This window comes from Anguilla rostrata, chromosome 2 (assembly GCF_018555375.3).
Source record: "Anguilla rostrata isolate EN2019 chromosome 2, ASM1855537v3, whole genome shotgun sequence".
Taxonomy (NCBI): Eukaryota; Metazoa; Chordata; class Actinopteri; order Anguilliformes; family Anguillidae; genus Anguilla; species Anguilla rostrata.
Genome location: NC_057934.1, coordinates 23,737,216 through 23,759,467, shown reverse-complemented (window position 1 = coordinate 23,759,467; position 22,252 = coordinate 23,737,216). Strand labels below are relative to the sequence as shown.

General features: G+C 40.7%; 1 long non-coding RNA gene across 1 annotated transcript; it reads right to left on the bottom strand.

Moving 5' to 3' along the window:
• Positions 1-944: 944 nt before the first annotated feature.
• On the bottom strand, positions 945-22,206 carry LOC135247642 (uncharacterized). Its single transcript, XR_010328261.1, has 3 exons — positions 21,998-22,206; positions 2,499-2,613; positions 945-1,743 (listed from the first exon to the last, which is right to left on the bottom strand). It is a non-coding gene; the product is annotated as an uncharacterized LOC135247642 (long non-coding RNA).
• Positions 22,207-22,252: the final 46 nt, after the last annotated feature.

Below are 22,252 nucleotides of genomic sequence, written 5' to 3'. Positions count from 1 at the left end.
TGTAACTGTTGAATATGGCAAAGCTGAACAATTTAATGAGTGATGAATAATTAAAAATATTAAAAGAAAAAATGAAAGATATTTTAATTAAATTCAGACCGTGTCCTTCATAGACCTACATGTTTGAATAATATTAAGGATACCATAGTCACCCAGACCCATAGTAGCAGTTGTTATTGGGATGCTTGCAGGATGGGGTTTAAAAAGGATGGGTTTGAAAACATTTCTTGGAAAACAGAGTTGAGCTCAGATGTTTTGCTGGAAGGTTTCTGAGGCTGTCGCCATGAGAAACATCTCCACATGACCCCCATCTGTTCTGCTCCTGTCCACTCTGCCAATCGCTTCTTCTCTCCTTCACCCTCACTCCTCCTCTCTCTCTCCCCGTCACTCCATTGCCAAGCTCTCCCCTCCCTCTCTGCTGCTCTGTCGCCCTCCCACTATGCCAGTGTTTTCAAATTCCATTTAAATTCTTTGATGGCATGACATTTCTTGAAAGAACTATAATTTTTAAATTATATTAGTTGTATAGTAAAATAACAATGGAAGAAAATAATTTGAGAAAACGAATAATAATAATAATACTAATAATAATAATAATAATAATAATACTAATAATAATAATAATAATACGAAGAACACACTGTGTGCCAAAATTCATAATTCTCCTTTCCTTTCCTACTTCACTCTAATTCAGCAGACAATGTTATCCAGAGTGACTTACAACAAAAGAATGAATACATCCACAATAATTATGTGGGCAGCAGTGCTAGACCTCGGTAATAACATTTCCAGAACAGTATAGTGGAATTAATACATCACAAAATGTAAATTAACTTTGAATCATAATTCAAATCAGATTTGTAAAGCTAACATCCATATATACCATAAAGTTTGCTATTACAATTTTATTCCAAAAATAATTACATATATACAGTATGTTGGGGCATCTCAAACAGATTAGCTAAACACCTTTCATGCTTGCTTTCTGGTAAATGACACTGTTATCCCTGGGAGTGCACCTGCTACCCATGATGTCAGTATACTTTTGTTCTCTGAATTTGATGTGCACAGGCCCTTCAAGTGACCGAATTTATGCAGGGAAGCTGGTCTGGATGGCACGTCAGGCTGTGTTTCAGAATGTGTTCAGTTGGCCGGCGTCTTTACAAACATTTTTAACCTCTCACCCCACATGCTTCAAGATGTCTACCACTGTTCCTATACCAAAAAACAATGATGACATACATAAACGACTGCCGTCCAGTCACACGTACGTCCATTCCAAGCTGAAGTTTTGAGAGGCAGGTCAAAGACTCCATCTGCTTCTTACTACCCAACTCCCTGCTCCAACAGATCTACAGGTGATGCAACTGCCACTGAGCTGCACACCGCCCTCACTCACCTGGATAAGAGGGACACCTATGTCAGGACTGCTGTTTGTTGATTACAGTTCAGCCTTCAATACCATAGAGCTCTAAGCTCATCACCAACTTCAGTGCCCTGAGTGTAGACACTCCCCTGTGCCACTGGATCCTGGACTTCCTGAAGGGTCATCCTCAGGTGGCGAGGATGGGCAACATCACCTCCTCCCCACTGGTTCTCAATATGAGAGCCCCTCAGCAGTGTGTCCTCACCTGTGCTCCCTATGCACCTTGAGCGTGGCCAAGCATGACTCCATCACTGTCATTAAGTTTGCTGATGACATGACGGTGGTAGGTCTAGAATATTCAACAGCAAGGAGACTAACTGCAGGGGAGAGGTTACAGCCTTCACACAGTGATGCCAGGAAAACAACATCTCTCTAAACAACAAGACCAATGAGTTGATTGTGGACTACAGGAGGCAGGGGAAAGAGCACACGCCAGATCGAAAATGTTGTGGCTGTAGTGCAGAGTCAGCAGCTTTAAGTTCCTTGAGATGCATATCACCAAGGAACTGTCATGAAAATGACATGCTAAAATGGTGGAGAAAAAGGCACAACAGTTCCTGTCAACCTCTGGTGACTGAAAAAGTTTACCATGAGCCCTCAGTTCCATGAAGTTCTACAGCTGCACCACTGAGTGCATCCTGACGAGATGCATCACCACCTGGTATGGTAACTGCACTGCCTTCAGCCACAAAGTATTGCAGAGGGTGGTGTGGACAGCCAAGGCGTCACTGGACACTAAACTGCACATGCTTTGACTGCACATTCATTCTGGTTCTCATGCTCATATACTATTTACCAGCACCAGTTGACAGGACCACTGTTGATTTTAAATACTGCAGCATGTTGATGTTTAATTCTAATACCTGACAATTGTTTTCACTACAGTTAATTTTATTGTGCTACTACTGCATTGTTAAAAAGCCCAGACGAATTTGAAGAATTTCACTTTTATACTTGTGCAAGCTGTGAATTTGACAATAAAAAACTTTAAACTTGGAGAAAAAAAAGTGCTAGGGGCTATGAATAGGAAGTGTTGGAAGATGACTAGTGATCCACAGGAAGTTATACTCACCATTGTGCGGCCCGTACAGACAGGTATCCTGGCTGGAACAAGCAGCTAAACTGCCAAGCAGAGAGTGGTCAGTCAGATGTTCCCAGGTTGTGGAGCAGAGAGGTCTGGCCGGTATCTAGGGTTTAGAGATAGGTTGGAGGTATTGTGGAATAGGTATTGTGGTGTTGAAAAAAAAGAAATGTTCTGTGACCTTAACTTTCAGTGATTTCTGACTTAACTATAATTAAAATTGTACGGCTTAGCCTCTCAGCACCATGCAACTCTGATTGCGAACAGAACATGGCTTCCATCGTGGCTAATTAAAATGACTTAGAAAATGACAAATTGCTTGGTTCAATGAATTTAGTTTCTTTACACAATGAAGAATTGCTAAACATCAATTCCATCAATTCAGTTTTCTCTCTGCAGACCAATCAAAAGCAATTAACCTTGGCTAGGAAAGTTCAAGCTGTATCAGAAGTTAGTAATATATGTGAATTATAATATTCTGAAATACTTTTACATTGTGGTAGTTTTCACCACTTTTAAAAATAAAGAAAGGTTCTGCGACATGAACTTTGAGAGATCCTTGACTTTATTACTATATTTAAAATTTTATGACTTAGCCTTGCACTACCATGCAACTCTGAGTGCTTACAGAATATGGCTTAACTGAATAGGCCTACATTGTTATTTTGTTTTTTAATTTCTTCTAGTTTTACATGATTAATGCTTAATAGTTTCGGCACACAGTCGGAGCAGCAACAGCAGCAGCAGCAGCAGCAGAGGACTACAATCAAAGAATCAGCCAGAAAACACAAATCTTTGATAAAAGCGAATTGGGAACCGCATACAACTTGCAGGATGCAATTTATCTTCTGAAAAGTGGATTACAAATAAGCATTTACGGACTACCCTGCTGTTCTGCTAATGCGCTAATAACTAACCAGCCTAACTAGGCACTGTGCAATCTCGCATCTAACTAGCTAGCCAACCATTTGTTGCTAGTTGTTTTTATCTTGCGAATGTCGGACTATTCGCCCACCAGCGATATGGGCTCCCTAGACTCTCCGAGTGGATCAGGGAGGGAGAAGCAAATATGGAAATGTGAGCTCTGCAACATGTTTTTAGTAGTCATCAAGGAGCGAACTATCAACGTTTTTATTTGTGTCAAGTGTACTAAGCTTGGTGAACTGCAAGCGAAAGTAATCGAGCTTCATGAACAAATAAAGGCGCTGTCTGAACGCAACACTCGTCTAAAAGAACGCTCCAATATGCAGGACATTTTTAATGCCACTGTTTTAACTGGTGCAGCTGGGCCAAGCCTTCACCCCTCAGCACTGTTCACCTCCACACTGCCAATTCAGTTGCTTCCCCTTCCAATGTTGCTGACCAGGTGAATCCTCCGCCCCCCCCCCCCCCGCCTGCACACCTCATCTTGGACCTCCAGCTGGGCTTCACCCCAGCTCCACTCCCCGGCACCCTGTCTGGCAGCAGAAGGGCAGGCGCTCCGGATGGCCACACCACCCTTCGCCTCAGTCCCAGCCACCGGTGCTACAACTATCTAACCGATATGAGGAGCTGGCCCCCTCGGTGAGCCTGCCCACCCAGGTGGACCCCACCTGCCCCTCCTTTCCGACCCGTCCTCTCCTGCTCTCCAAGCCCACCCTCTCGCCCCCCCCTCCCCCCCAGGACTCTATCACCTCCACCCTTGTCATTAGCAGCTCCATGGTGAGGGATGTCCACCTACCCCCAACCTCTGGAAATTCTAAGGTTCACTGCTTCCCTGGTGCCCGGGTTCTTGACCTTGATCGCAAACACCCTAACATCCTGGCCAGCTACTCTGAGGTGGACAACATCATCATGCATGTGGGCACCAATGACATCAAGGCACGGCAGTCAGAGTTTTTAAAGGCTGATTTCAAAACTCTTTTATCCTCACTATTGGACACAGGGAAACATGCCATTATATCTGGCCCCCTCCCCACCCACCAGAGGGGTATGGAGAGATGGTCCTGGCTGTTTGGCCTCCACTCTTGGCTAGGAGGCTACTGTAAGTCCATCGGGGTCCCCTATGTCAACAACTTTGACCTGTTGTCGGCAAGGCCTTCCCTTCTCAAGCGAGATGGTCTCCACTCAAACAGGACGGGGGCCCAGTTGCTGTCAGACAACATGAACACCTGCCTCAGACAATGGTGTTTTTATACGGTAGGAAATAATTCCGCTGGACTGTCTCCTAATGTTTATTCGATTGGTACTATCATCTCTTACTGTAATAATAAAATGGGCAGCAACAGACCACTTCTAGGATCTAATAGGGACAACTTAATATCAGTCTCTTTGAAAAGTAAACTGATTCAAAGTAACAGCCCAGAGACATTGAGTATGGCACTTTTTAATGTACGTTCACTTTCAAATAAGACATTTCTTAATAATGACCTTATTACAGAGCGTGAACTGGACTGTATGTTTTTAACCAAAACCTGGCTCATCACTGACGGACCAGCCGCTCTTATCGAGGCCTCTCCCCCGAACTATAATTCCTCCCACTCCTGTAGACAAAGGAAAAATGGTGGTGGGACTGCAACTATACTCTCAGCTGCTCTTGCCAGCAAGGACATACCTATGGGAGACTTTTGTTCATTTGGGCATCATGCCATTATACTCAGGTGTCAGCCTCCTGTGCTGGCAGTAACTTTATACAGGCCTCCCAAGCAATGCCCCCTCTTCCTAGCTGACTTTGCAGAATTCTTATCTATTATCCACAGTAATCATGATAAAAGCATTATCATATGTGATTTTAACCTACATGTGGATAATAAGTAAGATTCCAAAACCATGGAATTTATAAATATTCTGAATTATATGGATTTTACTCAGCATGTCATTGGACCCACCCATAGCCACGGCCACACCTTAGATCTGGTGATAACACATGGACTTACTGTTGATGTATCCTCTATTGTTGATATGGCTATGTCTGATCATTATTGTGTATTCTTTTCATTTATAGCCTGCACAGCACAGAAAAATACAGAACGCCTTGTTAAAAAATGGTGTCTCACCCCTGAGGTTGCTGCAAATTTCATGACCTGTTTAGAAAGTATACCAGCAGTTATTCTACCCTCCTCATGTGATGATCTGGTAAATCACCTAATTACCAAACTTAGGACAACTATTGACACTGTTGCTCCTGTCAAACAAAAAAAGGCCAACCCCAAACAAACCCCTGGCAAAATTACGAAATTACTAAATTAAAGAGAAATTGTCGTGTAGCAGAACGAAAATGGAGAAAGTCTAAATTACATGTCCACCATGACATTTTCCATGAGCCTCTTGTTGTGTACAATAAGGCAATCAGAAATACTAGACAAGCTCATTTCTCCAAACTGATCAGTGATAATCAGAACAATCCAAAAATCCTCTTCTCAACAATTGACCGTCTGATTAACCCTGTCCCCTTAGACTCCAGCGATCTTTTTTCCACATCCAGATGTGAAGAGTTTGCAGCATACTTCAGGGATAAGATAACCACCATCAGGTCAGGTATTGCTCAGCTAAGGAGTGATACCTTAGAATCCCCTATCTCACTATGTGAGGTAACCCTAGAGTTTTTGCCCTGGTTGACGCTGAAATGCTTATGAAGGTAGTATCACAGCTTAAGCCCTCCACTTGCCCTCCTGATCCTATCCCCACCATCTTTTTTAAAACAATTTTTAACTGTTTATCAGATGAGATCAAAGCGACATAGCTCAGGAGGTAAGACCGATTGTCTGGCAGTCGGAGGGTTGCCGGTTCAAACCCCGCCCTGGGCGTGTCGAAAGTGTCCTTGAGCAAGACACCTAACCCCTAACTGCTCTGGCGAATGAGAGGCATCAATTGTAAAGCGCTTTGGATAAAAGCTCTATATAAATGCAGTCCATTTACCATTTACCAAGCTTTCATTAACTATTCTTTACAGACAGGTGTTTTTCCAACCACACTTAAGACTGCTATGGTGAAACCCCTCCTGAAGAAAAACAACCTTGACTCATCAGTCCTCAGCAATTTTAGACCAATTTCTAATCTTCCTTTTTTAAGCAAAATTTTAGAGAAATTAGTTTTTAAGCAGTTAAATTATTTTCTTACCTCAAACTGCATTTTTCAAAAATTTCAGTCAGGCATCACAGCACAGAAACGGCCTTGGTAAAGGTTTTGAACAACCTTAGAATCAACTTGGACACCAAAAAACTCTCAGTCCTTGTTCTCCTTGACTTGAGTGCAGCTTTTGATATGGTCGACCACAATATTCTCATAGACAGGCTTCATAAATGTGTTGACCTCTCTGGCACTGTTCTTAACTGGTTTACATCTTACCTCACAGGTAGAGAATTTTTTATTTGCCCTCGACGAACACTCCTCAAAGAAACATGACATCAACTGTGGCATACCGCAAGGCTCGATCCTAGGTCCAGTCCTTTTCAGTCTGTATATGCTGCCCCTTGGCAGTATCATCAGGAGACATGGCATCAATTTTCACAGTTACGCTGATGACACTCAACTCTATATTGCGGTGTCTCCTGATGACACAAGCCCTATTGATGCCCTCCATAAGTGTATTTTAGACATTAATGCTTGGATGGCTCAGAACTTCCTTCAGCTCAACCAGGACAAAACAGAGGTACTCATCATTGGAGAAGAGGCACAGAGAGAGAAACTGACCTCTAAATTGAAGTCACTGGCACTCAGTCCCAGGCACCAGGCTAAAAACCTAGGTGTCATCATAGATTCTAATTTAATGTTCGATGCCCACATCAGGAATGTGACCAAATCTGCATTTTATCACTTAAGAAATATTGCCAGAGTGTGTCCGTTTCTCTCCCAGGCCAATACTGAGAGACTAGTGCACGCTTTTATCACTAGTAGGCTGGACTATTGTAATGCTCTCCTTTCTGGTCTACCAAAAAAAGCCATAGATCAACTCAAATTCAGCTGCTCGTGTGTTGACCAGGACCAGAAGGAGGCACACATTACACTTGTTTTAAAATCGCTGCACTGGCTACCTATTAGTTTTAGAATTGATTTTAAGATTCTTTTAATGGTCTACAAATCACTAAATGGTCTCGCTCCCGACTACATGTCTGACATGGTTTTAAGATATGTACCCACTAGATCCCTCAGGTCCTCTGGTAGTTGTCTCTTGGTTGTTCCAAGGGTCCGGTCTAAGACCCACGGCGAGGCCACTTTTAGCCACTATACCCCCAGCCTGTGGAACGGCTTGCCGGAGGACCTCAGGGTGGCAGAGAGTGTGGATATCTTTAAAAGAAAACTTAAAAACACCTTTTTAGCCTGGCTTTTATCTAGTGTGTGTTGATTTTGACTTGCACTTTTACTGTTATTTCTTATTTTTATTTATTTATTTATTTATTTATTTATTTATTTATTTATTTATCTATTTTAATTAGTTTTATTATACTATATTTTATTTATTCATTTTCATGTTTTTTATTTATACTCATGTCCTTTTAACTTACTCTTTTTTACACTTTTTATGTTCAGCACTTGGAGTTGCATTTGATGTATGACTTGTGCTATATAAATAAAGTTTGATTGATTGATTGATTTCATGTGTTACTATGATAGTTATGAAACTCAAACAAAAACAAAGTTGTTTGGTTTCTCGCCAAGTCAGTTCCACGTTTAAACACCAGTCGTTTTCACTGCATATAATACATTTTTAATTGAACAGGATGTTTTAAGAAGATTTCTTCTATTTTCAAGTGTTTTCTTATTGTCCCAGCCCCACTTAAAAGAGGGGGGGGGGGGGGGGGATATATAGTTATGGTGTTAATGTGTATTTTGTGCATGCATGTGCACAGATAGACCTCAAGGGGGACTTGAGCCCCTGCCCTGCCCTTTTGCCCCCTCACTTGACGAGTGCCCTTTTGCTCGGGGGTATTCATAATTTGTATTTTATATAAAAAACAAATTATAAATACCACCAACCAAAATATAATTATAATATATTATATATTAATAATTATATTATATTAATTATATATATTATAATATATGCACGGGTCCGCAGTTTTAGCGTCATGCGTAAATCGCGACCCCTCAGCTGCAGTACCTGGCGCTGCTATTTTGTTTTGATCGACACAGTTGCCCACTTATTATGGATGCACGCTGCTGTACTGACATCCGTAGGTAACAGGTAACAATACTGAATTTCCTACTGTGTACTCTTCTGCACTGTCATAAAACAAAATCACAGTTGAAACAACAACACTTACGATGCTCAAAATAGAATAAACCGGTTTATATCGGATTTACCAACTTTACACTAGGTTAAGTTATCCTATAGGCTACTAGCCCACAAGCAAGCTAGTCTAGCTAATTATGGTTAACGATAATTAATGACAGCCCCTTTGTCAAGCAAGACAACTTACAAATAGGCAATGTTTGAAGCATGTTGCTAAGATGAGTGATGTTGTAAGTGTCCCCTTATCTTCAGTAATGCCACAGACAGTAGTCCGTTTGTTTAGCCGGTTGTTTCAAATGGGTGGTAGCCTAGTGGCACGCTGATAATTTCAAAAATGCAAAAAAAAAAAAAAATGCTGTAGCCTGCTTTTGCATGTTATTGATTACTCAGAGCGTAAAAAGGGAAATAGGACATGAGAAGAAACACTGAAAAAAGGATTGGTTAACATTTAATTGTTGTCCTTAGTAATGTTTACGTAATTGCTGTTAAAACCAACATATTTCAAAAGTGTTTCCGCTATATTGCTGGGTTTACATTGGTTACTTCAGAGAAATAATATGTTTATCTTTTCAGTTTACTATTTGGTCTAATATTTATTTATTAATGTTTATTTATTTTATTTATTTGTTTATAATATTGCATGTGCTTTGTGACAGTCTTTTGTGTTTAGTTATTTCTCTTCCTGGAATAAAGGTAAAAAACACTGAAGACTAAACTGTATGTGATGTCTGTGTGAAATGCTGTCGTAGTGTTGTGGGGGATACTATCTGTAGAGCATGAAGATTTCTGGATAAGTTTATTGGGTCCAAAAGTGAATGACGTATTACTTTAAGGAATTATGTTTCAGAAGACCCAAAACAGGGCCCATATTATGAACATAGTGTGTGATTATGAATGTGGTGTCGTGTGGCAGTATCAGGATGAAAATAGTGGGGATGGTGCGTGGGGGGTGGAGGGTGCCCTTTTTTTCAATTGAGCCCCTGCCCACAAAATGTTCGTGCACAGCCCTGATTTTGTGTATATTGCTTGATTTGACTGAGTCAAGAAATATTATTTTCATTACAGTCAAAAAGTAATATTTTCAACAGTGCCTCCACTGGAAGAACTAAAGAGATAATCCCTGAACTTTGAGCCAGGTTGTGGACTCTGTCTGTATTGAGAAAGAATCTGCATTACAATGCTGTTCTCACTTGAAATACAGTGAGCTAAACTATCACTCTACAATAAAGCCATGTAACACCAAGAGCTCAACCCAGAAAAAGCCCCCACAGCCATCTGATCCTGGAGGTCACTGAGTAGAAGAACACTCTTTTCAGTTAACTTCAGGACTCAAAGCATTCAATCAGTTTAAAACCCATTTCTAAAATGCATGTCTTTGCCATTGGGATCAGAACACTAAAGCATTGAACAGATATATTATTTTGTTTATGTCCAAATATTAATATTTGCTATAATAATTAATTTGCTTGATGTTTATTGGAGCAGTGCAGGTGTGAACCTGGTTACAGGTCTTTTCAGTGATCATGAGACTAGTGAGTAGCTGGTTACAGTTACAGTAGTATTGTTATTATTGATACCTGGTTAAGGACCAACTTACTGAGGTGGTTCTTTGTAAGACTGAATATAAATAAATAGAAAACTGGAATTATCTGAAAGAGCAACGCCAAATAAAAGAGGCTGTTCTCATGTTTCCTCTAAACTTCCCTCTCTTCTTTAGGGGGGAAGAAGGCCCTCTCATATCTCCCCCTGGCCCTCCTCAGTCAGTGTCAGAGGCTGTTTGTATCTGGTGGAGAGATCGGGGGGGGGGGGGGTCGCAGGTGAAAATTGATGCGGTACAGGAGGACCTCAGGGGAGAGGTAGGGCAGCAGTCATCTCCTCTCTCTGTATGAGTGTAGCCCTGGCCTCTACCTAAAATCAACTGTAGCTCACATGTCGCTCTTATCCTTTCCTCTCTGTTCCGGAAATTGGCCAGCATCTCTGATGATGACTTGAAAAAAAGAACAGTTCAGTTATTTACCTCTGATATCATCAAAAGGCCCTGCTGTCAGAAACAGGGGGTGGGTGGGGGTTCTCTGTGGGAATGAAGGAAGTGTGTATCCAATTACAAAGTTTTAAACTTACACCACTCTCTGGAAATGAAAATATGTATCTCCTCTTTGATGAGAATTTGAGTCTGACATTCTTGAGAAATTCTGGTATTCCAATAAGTTCTGTACCGATAACTTGGGTATCACAGGAGAGTAGGTACTTAACTGAGTGATGTGAAGAATTACTCAGGCCACCTCAGGCCTCTCAGTTAACGCACAGTCATATGCTGAAAGAGAGCAGATCATATAAACTCTTTTTCACTTACTGAATTCTTTTACTCTTCTGTTGTAAATTTAATTTACATGATGCTTTTTTTTTTAAATCACTGAGCTCTTTTTGTCTGTCTGTGTTTATCTAATGTGTCCATGAACTGCACTGAACAGAACAGTTTTGGAAGAAATAATTTGTCTTTGGGAAAATGAGGAAATCATGAGATTGCAGGGTTGCTATGACAACTGTGGGAAACAGTGCTTTGCCAAATGGTATAAATGATTGTTACATTGTTACATTATTGAGTGTTGTATGCATACACATGTGGGCCAGTGTTAGTGCCTTTTGCGTAAACACATAGGTGGGGCAGTGCCAGTGCCCTGTGTATAAACAGACCTGGTTGAGGCAGTGCCAGGGCCCTGTGTATAAACAGACCTGGTTGAGGCAGTGCCAGGGCCCTGTGTATAAACAGACCCGGTTAGGGCAGTGTCAGTGCCCTGTGTATAAACAGACACAGTTGGAGCGGTGTCAGTGCTCTGTGTATGAACAGACAAGTTTAGGGCAGTATCCATGCCCTTTGTATAAACAGACAGGGTTAGGGAGATCAATGATGGTGATCAACTTGCTAGATTGAAATGTGTCTCTTGATGGAAGAATTTCACTGTAATGCCTTAGACATTATTGTGCACATATTTTCACAAGAATGCCTGAGAAGATTGACTTAAATAAACAAATCAAACTTGCATGACGTTAGAAACACTTTCCTTTTTGTAAAACCATAATTTGAGAAGACACTCTATAGCAGGGGTCCTCAATCTTATCCAGAAAGGGCCGGTGTGGGTGCAGGCTTTTGTTCCAACTGGGCAGTTACACACCTGATTCTACTAATCAAGGTGCTTAGCAGAGATTCCAAGGGGTTGATTAGTAGAATCAGGTGTGTTACTGCTCGGCTGGACCAAAAGCCTGCACCCACACCGGCCCTTTCTGGATAAGATTGAGGACCCCTGCTCTATAGCATTTGATTCTAAGCATATAAGCCACACACAAGCTATCAAGCGGGCATCAGCTTGTCGCCAGAGTTTTGCTTTCAATAGCCTGCTGGTCACAGGTCACAGCTGGGGTTGTCATTAGTGACATTTATTTTCTTGTCTGTCAAAATGACACATTTAATTAATTAACTCAAAACATAAATAATAATCAAATACGGCTATCATAATTGTTGGTAAGCACAAATGCTTTCACTGGTTTCTATGTTCAATAAAGGTTTATGCACAGCCAGTACCAATAGTTTGCTAAATGCTAATAAAAATGTGGCCTGACCATGAAAAAGAATTGGAATTGGAAAATTTATTGGAAAGTATGTTGACGGCAAATAACCATATAAATAGTGTTGTTGGTTAACAGCTGCCACAGGACAATGAATGTAGGCTAGAGAGTGTGAATTCCATTACTGTCATTTTAATGTGTCACATCCATCTTATTCTTAGGCCTACTTTAGCCAACCAAATAGTCTGTGAAATGTACAATTTTATCATAGGCTTTTTTGCTAATTGGTCTTGTTGATTTTCAAATATAGATGCTTGTTTGAAGCAAGTCTAATTACTGAGCTGAATCAAGCTTGGCTGGATGACCGAAAATAATAAGTTTAGCAGTATGCTGTAGAATTTCTGAATTTGGTAAGTGTCCTAACATGAAAAGATTATCCGTTGGTTTTTATTTTTTATTTTTATTTTTTACATTTTGATTAAACTTCTAATCAATCTAATTTATCGATTTGTTGTTAATCTGATTAGAGGTTATCCTTGTCAGTGACTTGTTGTAATGTTCTGTAATATTAACCCAATACACTTTAAAATATTTAACATCCATAATATTTCTGAAATGTTAGGCTATTATTTATTGTTGTGTTGCATTCATGGGGATGATCTTCTGAACATGTGGGCCTTTAAAACAGGGTACTTGAATGAATACAGGCCAGGGAGAAGTTTTACTGTACCTGCTGAAAGATCAAATGCAGTGACATGCCCAGAGAAGGTCAAGACAAAGTTATGAAAACTATTACATATGAATGAACCCCTGAGATTCAGTATATTTGAACCTTTTAGGAACTTAGAATGTGACCAGGGAAACTAGTCAAGCGCAATAAAAAAATCACTGACTTTGGCTCACTTTACTCACTGTTTTGTTTTGCCTCCCAAATGTTGGAAAAATAAAATAATTCTTATTGCGTTGAGGTTTTACCTTGTGCTACTTTTTCCACAATAATAAACTTTTAAGCTTTTACGGGACCAGAAAAACCAAATACAGAAAAACCATGACCTAAAATGTGAGTACAGGTAAATCTGTTGCAGACAATTGGCAATATGGGGTGCTACAGGCTGAGAGTAGTTCCAGAGTTCCAGTTGAATTACCACAAATATCAGAGATTGTTGTGTTGAAAAATTATGAATGTCTCAAATAGTGAACTTACAGTTACTGCCAAAACATTGGGGACAAAGCCTTATTTTTATTTGGTTGTGTACTCCATAATTTTAGATTTGCAATCAATCAATTAAAGTGAAGATTCTCATCTTTTATTAACAAGTATTTTAATACAGTTTGGTTTCACCGTGTAGAAATAACAGCATTTCTTTTTATAAATACCCCCCATTTCAGGGCATCATAATGTTTGGGATGATTGGCATCACAGGTGTTTCTGATTAGTCAGGAGTGTTCAATTGCTTATTTACTGCAAGTATAAAAGCTCTTTCAGTATTTAGTCTTGATTCTAGGCTTTTGGTTGCTTTTGGAGTTATTGGCATTTGACCAGAGTTGTGCTAGTTAAAGTCAAGGAAGCCATTAAGAGGCTGAGAATTTTTTTAAATATTAGGCTTACCTAAATCAACAATTTGGAACATCATTATGAAGAAAGAGCACTGGTGAGCTCAGTAATCCCAAAGGGCTTCATCGGCTAAAGAAGAACTCTACAATTTATGTCTGAAGCCTAGAATCAAAAGCCTAGAATCTGAAAGAGTAGATACTGAAAGCTCTCTTATACTTGCAAGTAAGAAGCAATTGAACATTTGAATTGTTTGATTGCAAATGAAAAATATGGAGTACAGAGGTAAATCAACAAATAATATAGCTTTGTTCCAAGCGTTATGGTAGCTAGTCTATTGATGATACTGAAAAACAAAATGCATGTGCCTTGAGAGATTAGACTAAATTCATTCAACAGGCACATTTTTATAAAGAAGGCCAGGTGAATAAATGTGCTTTTTTTTTATTTGGTGATGTTCACAGGCGAGTGCCAGGGAAGTGCTGTCACTGTCTTTAATAATCCCACTGGGTCATCATTGCTAAACCCCATAGGCTGTTTATCATGATGTTGAACAGCATCTTCATGGAATGGTTATCAATGCAGCATTCAGTAGTGTAAAATGTGCAGTGATGCTTGAACGGCTGGATGTGCTGCTTAAAATGCTGGATGAGATCAGCCATATTGGGAAACTTGGTTGAGACAAACTCACTGGACAGGAGTTCTGTTTCCAGTGCTGGTTAGGCAATGACTGGAAATTTGAGGCGTGACTGGGATTCACTGTTAGAGTGGGGTTGGGGTGATTGTGTTGCTGTCTCCAGTATCGCTGCTGTTTATGAACTCTATCTCACCCTAGTATGTGCTGCCATCTAGTGGATATAAAAAAAGGGGCGTACACAATTCAATTGACTTGTGTCTCTGTTCATTTAGACATTTAATAGGTCTGATCAATGGGACAACTGCCTAAACCCCACAGCTTTATGCACAAATATCCATCCTTTTCCACCAATCGGATAACTTTCTCCAGCCAAGGTCTTCTCCACATTTTATTTTGCACACAAATTTCATGTAGACATACAATTCAGAGAGCACTTTTACTTCTGCCATTAGTTTCAGGCCAAGGATTCTGTTAAATTCAAAGCAGGTTTCAGATGGAAATCAAATTAAATAAAGTATATATTACATGTTAGATAAGTGAGGAGTTTTAGCACTTATTTCTGCTTGCATTCTTTATTCAGATTGCTGAACATTAAAAGAGAATGTTAACTGCTAAGACCACCAAATTCATAAATAGTTATTTTAAACTTTTCACTTCCCTGACACCTACATGTGGAATTTTGTATCATTTTTAAAATGTCACAAAACAGTGTGTTATTGACTATTTGGATGCACATGGCAGTAATCTTTGTGACCACAGTTACCAGACACCAGTTTTCACCAGTCAACAATACCACACATGTTGGCATTACATTGACTAAGCTTCTCAATGATGGTTATTCCATGTCTAGGCAACATTCAGGCAACAGCTATTTTGTTGCTATGTTGGCTTTATTGTCTTTGCCTAATTTACTGTCAGGAAACAAATGTGGTCATATTAGTTTTTTGATAGTCTGTATATACCTTCTTCAGGAAATTATGGATCCATAATTATGTGTTACAAAATCCTTCAGGGAGATACAGCTCAAGTGGAACTGTTTGTTTTCACTGCTTAAACATGGGAAAAATTTATCAAAAAATACTACTTTAAAGAACAAAGCAAATAGGGGGAGTCGTAAATGAACCACTGTGTGTGTGTGTGTGTGTGTGTGTGTGTGTGCATTTTGTGTGTGTACATGTGCACATGTTTAGTCTTCTTTTTCTTTGTCTTATTCTTCCAATTTTGTATTTAACTGACAATCCAGAGTGACTTACAATCCCCACCCGTGAGGGGGAAGGGTGAAGTTGTTCGTTTATTTGATTTTGTGTTTGTGTGTGTGCGATCTCTCTCTCCATGAAACAGAAACGGTGTTGGCCAGTACTGTCGCATCTCCCTGCCTGGTGTGTCACATTTGGTGTCTGACAGTTTGGTGCCGAAACCCGGGACAGAAGAGCCTCCGAAGATGGAAACTGCTGGTTGAAATGGTGAAGCAGCTGGCCCAGATGCAGGAGAACCAACACCAGGCTCTCCGCAGTCTGCAGGAACAACAGCAGCAGACTATACAAGCTAGGTCTGCATCACAGGCTGTGGATCAAACTATCCTGATGGAGCTGCTGAGGGAAAGAACAACCAGTTCCACCCTGACCCCCACCCTCCTGGCCAATGTGAAGTTACAGAATATGGTCCCGGAGGACGACCCCGAGGCGTTTATTGAGTTATTCGAAAGGACAGCCACAGTATGCAACGGGTCGGTGGAGGAGTGGGCGCTGAGCCTCCTACCCTTGCTGTCGGGGGAGGCGCAATTACGGGCCAAAACTTCCCAGCCAGTGCCCTGGCCAATTACTCTACCCTCCGGGCTACCATCTGGGAAAGAGTGGGACTGAAACCCGAGGGCCACCGGAGGAAGATACGAGAGTTAGCATTTTCCTCAACCGGTCGGCCCTTTGCTTATGCCCAGCAGCTCCTCGACTACTGCCGACGCTGGCTGCAACCAGAGTGCTGCACTCCTGAGGAAATGGTGGAGCAGGCGGCACTGGAGCAGTTCGTCAGGGGACTCCTGACATGGACTTCAGACTGGCTCCAGTATCACCAACCTGCCTCATTGAGTGCGGCAATAGAACTGGCGGAGAACCATCTGTCTGTCGGAGAGGACACGGGGATAAAATCACAGAATAAACTTCCATTCCGTTCCCCTTCTTTCTCCTCCTCCCCCACTGCTACCTGTATTGTTCCCCCCCTCCTCTTCCCTTCTTACCCTCTCCTCCCCAAGGTCCCGTTTCCTTAAACCCCTACCTTCATCCACCCGTTCCCCAGCCCCAAATCATAAGTATTTTCCTTCCCTGGTCATGGGTAAGACGAGTGCACCAGAAACACCGGGGCAGGGCTGTTGGTGCTGTGGGCATAAGGCCCTAATGGTCGTGAACATCATGAACCAGATGCTGCATGCCACCCAGCCTTCCCCCGCTCTAGCAGAGATGTATCTCATACCTGTAAGTATGAAAGGGGATGCAGTCCAGGCTTTCTTGGACTCGGGTTGTTCTTGTACCCTTGTGCACCAATGTCTGGTTCCACCAGCCGGCGCAGCCGAGACCAATCCACTTCTCAGGCGGATCGACTGCCACATATGCGTTATATAGATTTGGAGAAGGCATATGACCTTATGCCCTGGGATGTTGTGTGGGAGGTGCTGCTGGAGTATGGGGTGCTGGGGTTGCTGTTGTGTGCCATTCGGTCCCTGTATATTCTGAGCAAGAGCTGTGTTCACGTTCTCGGCTTTAAGTCAAGCTCGTTCAAAGTTGGTGTGGGAATCCTCTAAGGGTGCACTTTGTCTCTCCTCCTGTTTGTGGTATTCGTAGACAGGATTACAAGGCACAGCCGAGGTATGGAGTGAGTCCAGTTGGGGGACATAAGTGTGGCATCTCTGCTGTTTGCGGATGATGTCGTCCTCTTAGCTTCATCGTACTGTGACCTTCGATGTGCACTCAAATGGTTTGCAGCTGAGTGTGAGGCAGTCAGAATGAGGATCAGCACCTCCAAGTCTGTGGCCATGGTCTTCTCCCAGAAAAAGATGGCTTGTCTCCTTCAAGTAAGGGGGGAGCAACTATCTGAGGTAGAGGAGTTCAAGTAACTTGGGGTCTTATTCACAAGTGAGGGAAAAAGGGATTTGGAGATTGACTGTCATCTAGGTGCAGCAGCCACTGTAATGCGGGCTTTGTATCATACAGTGGTGGTGAATTCTAGTATATTGGGACAGAGTGTTCCATTCTTATATTTTCATAAAAATTAAAAGCTTAAAATAAGCCTTGAAGACCCAGCTGTGGCATATCTCTCTGATTTGTGCAGTACAAGCATTTCTCTTATGTGATTTTAAGAACTAGAGTAATGTATTCCTACTTATTTGTCCTCGTCAGCACTCTGGCTTCTGCACTCTGGATAATCATTAATTTTCCAAAGACATCATTTGGGAGGAAAGAGAGTTACATTTTTTCTGAGGTGATAAAAAGGCTTGATGTGTTTAATATGGGATTCCATACTTGCCTCCAGATCAAAGAATGAATTTATATATCCATGAAAAACAATTCTCATTGCCTCCCGGGACCAATTAACATAGCTTATGTTTTATTTTAGTTTAACTGAAGAAAATTAAGAGATATTTCATTTTCATTTTCATTTTTTATGTCCAAAAAATGTTTGACCCATCTTAAGAACTACCCCCAGGCTTAACCATTACATACAGTTCAGTATCATCAGCATAAATAAAGACACACCATTTCCATGAATGCCATCACTGAGAGGGAGCATGTAAGCTGTGAACCCCATAAGGGGCTAAGAATTGAGCCCTGTGGGACTCCATAAGTAATTGGTTTTTTTGTGACATAGAATTACTATAGCCATTTTTCTGTAAGATTAGACTCTAATCATTTTAAGACTGTTTTGTCTAATCCTACCTGTTTTAAGCTGTTGCAGCAATATCTTGTGATCAATTATATGAAAAAGAGTATTTAAATCCAAACGAATTAGCACACTGAGAAGACCAGCATCTGGATTTAGATGAAGAATATTCAATGGCTTAATATGCAGTCTCTAATAGACGCTTTCGACGGTAACAACATAAACAAACGTTACTGCGCATGTGCGTTGTTCTGGCCGTAGCTTAACTTCCGGCAGACTACCGCAAACAATCAATAACAACGGAGTCCCTTTAGACTATTTCTGATAACAAGCAAAATAAATAACAAGTAAATTATGTTAGCTAGCTAGTTAAAACTATGTCAAGCCAGTATTATTTGGGGTTACCAGTCGAAGAAAAGAACCATTACTTGGCCAAACTCAAATGCGATAACGTTACACTACTAGAAAAACAAGCGACAGAAACAGATAGGGCCTAACTGTTGACAGTATTGCACCTTGCGGAACATCATACATTCCTTGCATAATCCATAACTATTCTGGTTACATGCACATTCTTGTGTAAAAAGTGCACTCTTTCTATTACATTGCTTAAAAACGATGATTACATGAGACACAAAATGGGGCTAGTGCTGGGCAGCATGTGTAGCCAATGCAATTACTATAGGTATTTATTTGTATAGCATGCATTGATGGAAAAACATCGTGGCTCTAATAGTTTGGGTCATCTTGCTAGGTTACCGCAACAAAAATGATCAGGCAATGCAACACTGTCAAGTCATTGGAAACAGGTATCAAAACGTTCGTTCAAAACGTAGCTATAGCGTATCAACTACTAGCATTGATCTAACGTTTCTGTGTATAATTTATACAATGTTAGCTACGTTTAGTAATTTAGTTAGCTAATTGTTCGTAACTATTGAAGGCTTGTTACTGGTCAGCTAGCTATTAGCTATCGCTTATCATGAGTTTGTTACCTGAAACAAAGTCATTGCTACAATGAGAGCACCTATTCGACCACCTTCGTTCGACAGACAGGAAAACGTAAACTGATTTGCGACTATATATGAAATAGGTGAAATATCGGTAACAACCTGTACCTAGTTAAGTAGGAAAAATGTCCTTGTTATCCTCCCGTGGTTATTTTTTCAACACTTTCACGATTTTTTTTCTGTGCCGGCAAATAAGTCAGAGGTGGTCCAGCGCTAGCTTTTAGTTGCTAAAGGGGACGTGTATCCACAACCCTATATAAATTAATGGAACTTAAAATAAATTTGCTAGCATACTGTATAAGTGTCCTGTCTTGCGTATTTGAGGTTAATATGAGAAAGGGTGATCCCTATCAGCACGTCTAGGAATCCGTACATATTCACTGTTGTCACTCAAGTCGCAGGACGCAAAATAGCCGTTGGGAAAGCAGTTTGAATGTATGAAGCAACATCTGCGCCATTGGCTTTAATGGGTCACGATGAGATAATTACGAGCGTTTTGCTTGTCTTAAAGTTGATATAGTAAATAAGGCTGTATTAGTATTAGTACATGTGTATGTATGAAGTTGATTTATTTATTTATACAGTTTATTATGTGTATTTTTACAGGACTTACATTTGAATAGGTAATGATGTCCAGTTATTTCTCAAAAATACGAAGTAACGGGCACGCACCAGCTATAATAATCGCAGGGATTCCATCAATTCGTTTCACAATTCCCAAGTGGGGTTACAAAGTTAAATAATGTATTTTTACAAATTTTCTTTTTTTCTTTTTTGTTCCAAGTTGCACCACACAGCACAACAACCTGAGCCCAACGTCAGTCTGCTCATCAGTTTAACTTTCACTCCGTTTGTAATCGGTGCCATATTAGCCAGTAAACACAAACCCAATAATAAACAAACACAGACCGGAAGTTAACTTAGGGCCAAGCGCATAACCTTGGCAACGCGCGTGCCTCCGATGAAAGCGTCTATACTATGATGGGATTAATTGAAACTTCTGAAGAATGTTGTTATCAGAGAGATATGGGCTGAGTTGACTTGAAGGGTATCTTTTCCTGTACTTTCCAAGAATGGACAGGTACTAGATGAATCCCTGATTTTGTTCAGATGAGCAAATACTCCATAGTAATATAAAACTAATAATGATTATGGGAAGGCGTGGTGTTGTCATGGGAGGGCAGTGGAGGCCAGCTGACATCAGGGTCTTTTTACAGCGTCATTTGGGCTGAGCTTAGTGTTGTTTGGGCTGGGGCTCAGTCTGGTACTTGAGCAGTTGGATCAGAGAGGCAATCCCAAATAGTAAGGTCTGAACAAACTATAGGAAAGTCACTGCACTGTCCAATCTTGTATCCCTGGAGATCACACCATAAGCACCGATGTACATGACTACACTCAAATTACTTTAATTTGTCAAATTACTTTGACACTTCTTCTCTGCCAGCTGCCCACTCAGGTCCTGTTATCTTTTTGTACCAAGCACCAAGTTATAGTACAGTTGTATTTTTCTAGTGTGCGTTCTAGGTGGAAAAATGAAAGTTGAAGTATAGAGGGAGGGTTGGTCACATCCTTTGCTTGGTACAAAAAGATAACAGGACCTGAGTGAGCAGCCGGCAAAGAAGAAGTGTCAGTTCTCATTTAACAAATATTTGCCATGAGGGATGAAGGTTCTAAACCATCCAAAATTAATGTTACCTTACCTTAGCTCGTTACAAAATAAATATACAATCACTGCCTTATATTGCCTGAAAAGTATAATCCAGTACATTTCTTGTAAAAAGGCAAATAAACAGTCTTCATTCTGTATGAAAGGGTGCTTCCCTTATTTTCAGTACAGTATGGAACATTCCAGTGAGAGTTTGCTATACTCTTTCTGCAGAAATAAACCAATGAAATCTGACACTTTCCACTCTTATTCTCTACTTCAGCTCTAACTTCAGCCCCACTGTTGTATGGCACACTGGAGCTGAGGTCTCTGGGTACACAGAACCAACTGATTGCTGACTGTAGAAACAAATAAGAAAATCAGTGAATTAAAAACACATACACTTGAAGGTTCAAAGGCCCACCCAGTATTCACAGTGAGCCACAACAGCAGGATAGAGATTAATGCTATCCAGTGCCACTTTTTCTCTGGAAAACGCCTCATTTTGGCTGGGTACCATAGGAACAGGCAGGAAAATACAGCGTTGGTGTCCCACTCTCTAACAGAAGATTCAGAGTCTGATTGTATCATAAAACAAACAAACACTCTTTCTCTCTCTTTTTGAGACACATGTTAAAGGTATGGGTTTAAATATGAGTATATAATGTGTAATTATTTCCAACTGTATTAGTCACAAATAGAAAAACGACAAAATCGCACTTAAGAAACCATTGAATTTACCGAGCTTTTAGTTTGAAATCTAAAAGTCTCCAATTGTTGCCCGCAAAAATTGCCAACTTTACGGAGCTATGCATTCTTCACGGTTTGGAAAACTTTTATGGCAACACGTTCGATTTCCCCAGATTTGGGGTGGGCGTGGTCAACCACGTTACAAAAATAAGCACAGGTATAATTCTAAACGTATTTTTAAATTTTAAATGTTAAAATCCATTTCCTGCATTATTTTCCCACATATTAATTCACTCGGTATGTTAACTTACGAGTTGCCCTTTAACTCCACGTGGTGCAGTGTTCCAGTGTAACATGACCAAGAGACGTGTTCCTTCTTGATTTCACAAAAATAATGGACGTTTCGCAACGATCGAGCCTTATTATACATCACGATGATAAAGGATTTCATGGATATTTTGACTTAATGTATGTAATAGGATAGAACTCAAAACAGAAACCCCCGCGAATGACCAACAAAGCAAACATACGGAACTGGGGAAATGAAGATTCACGTTGATGTCGGT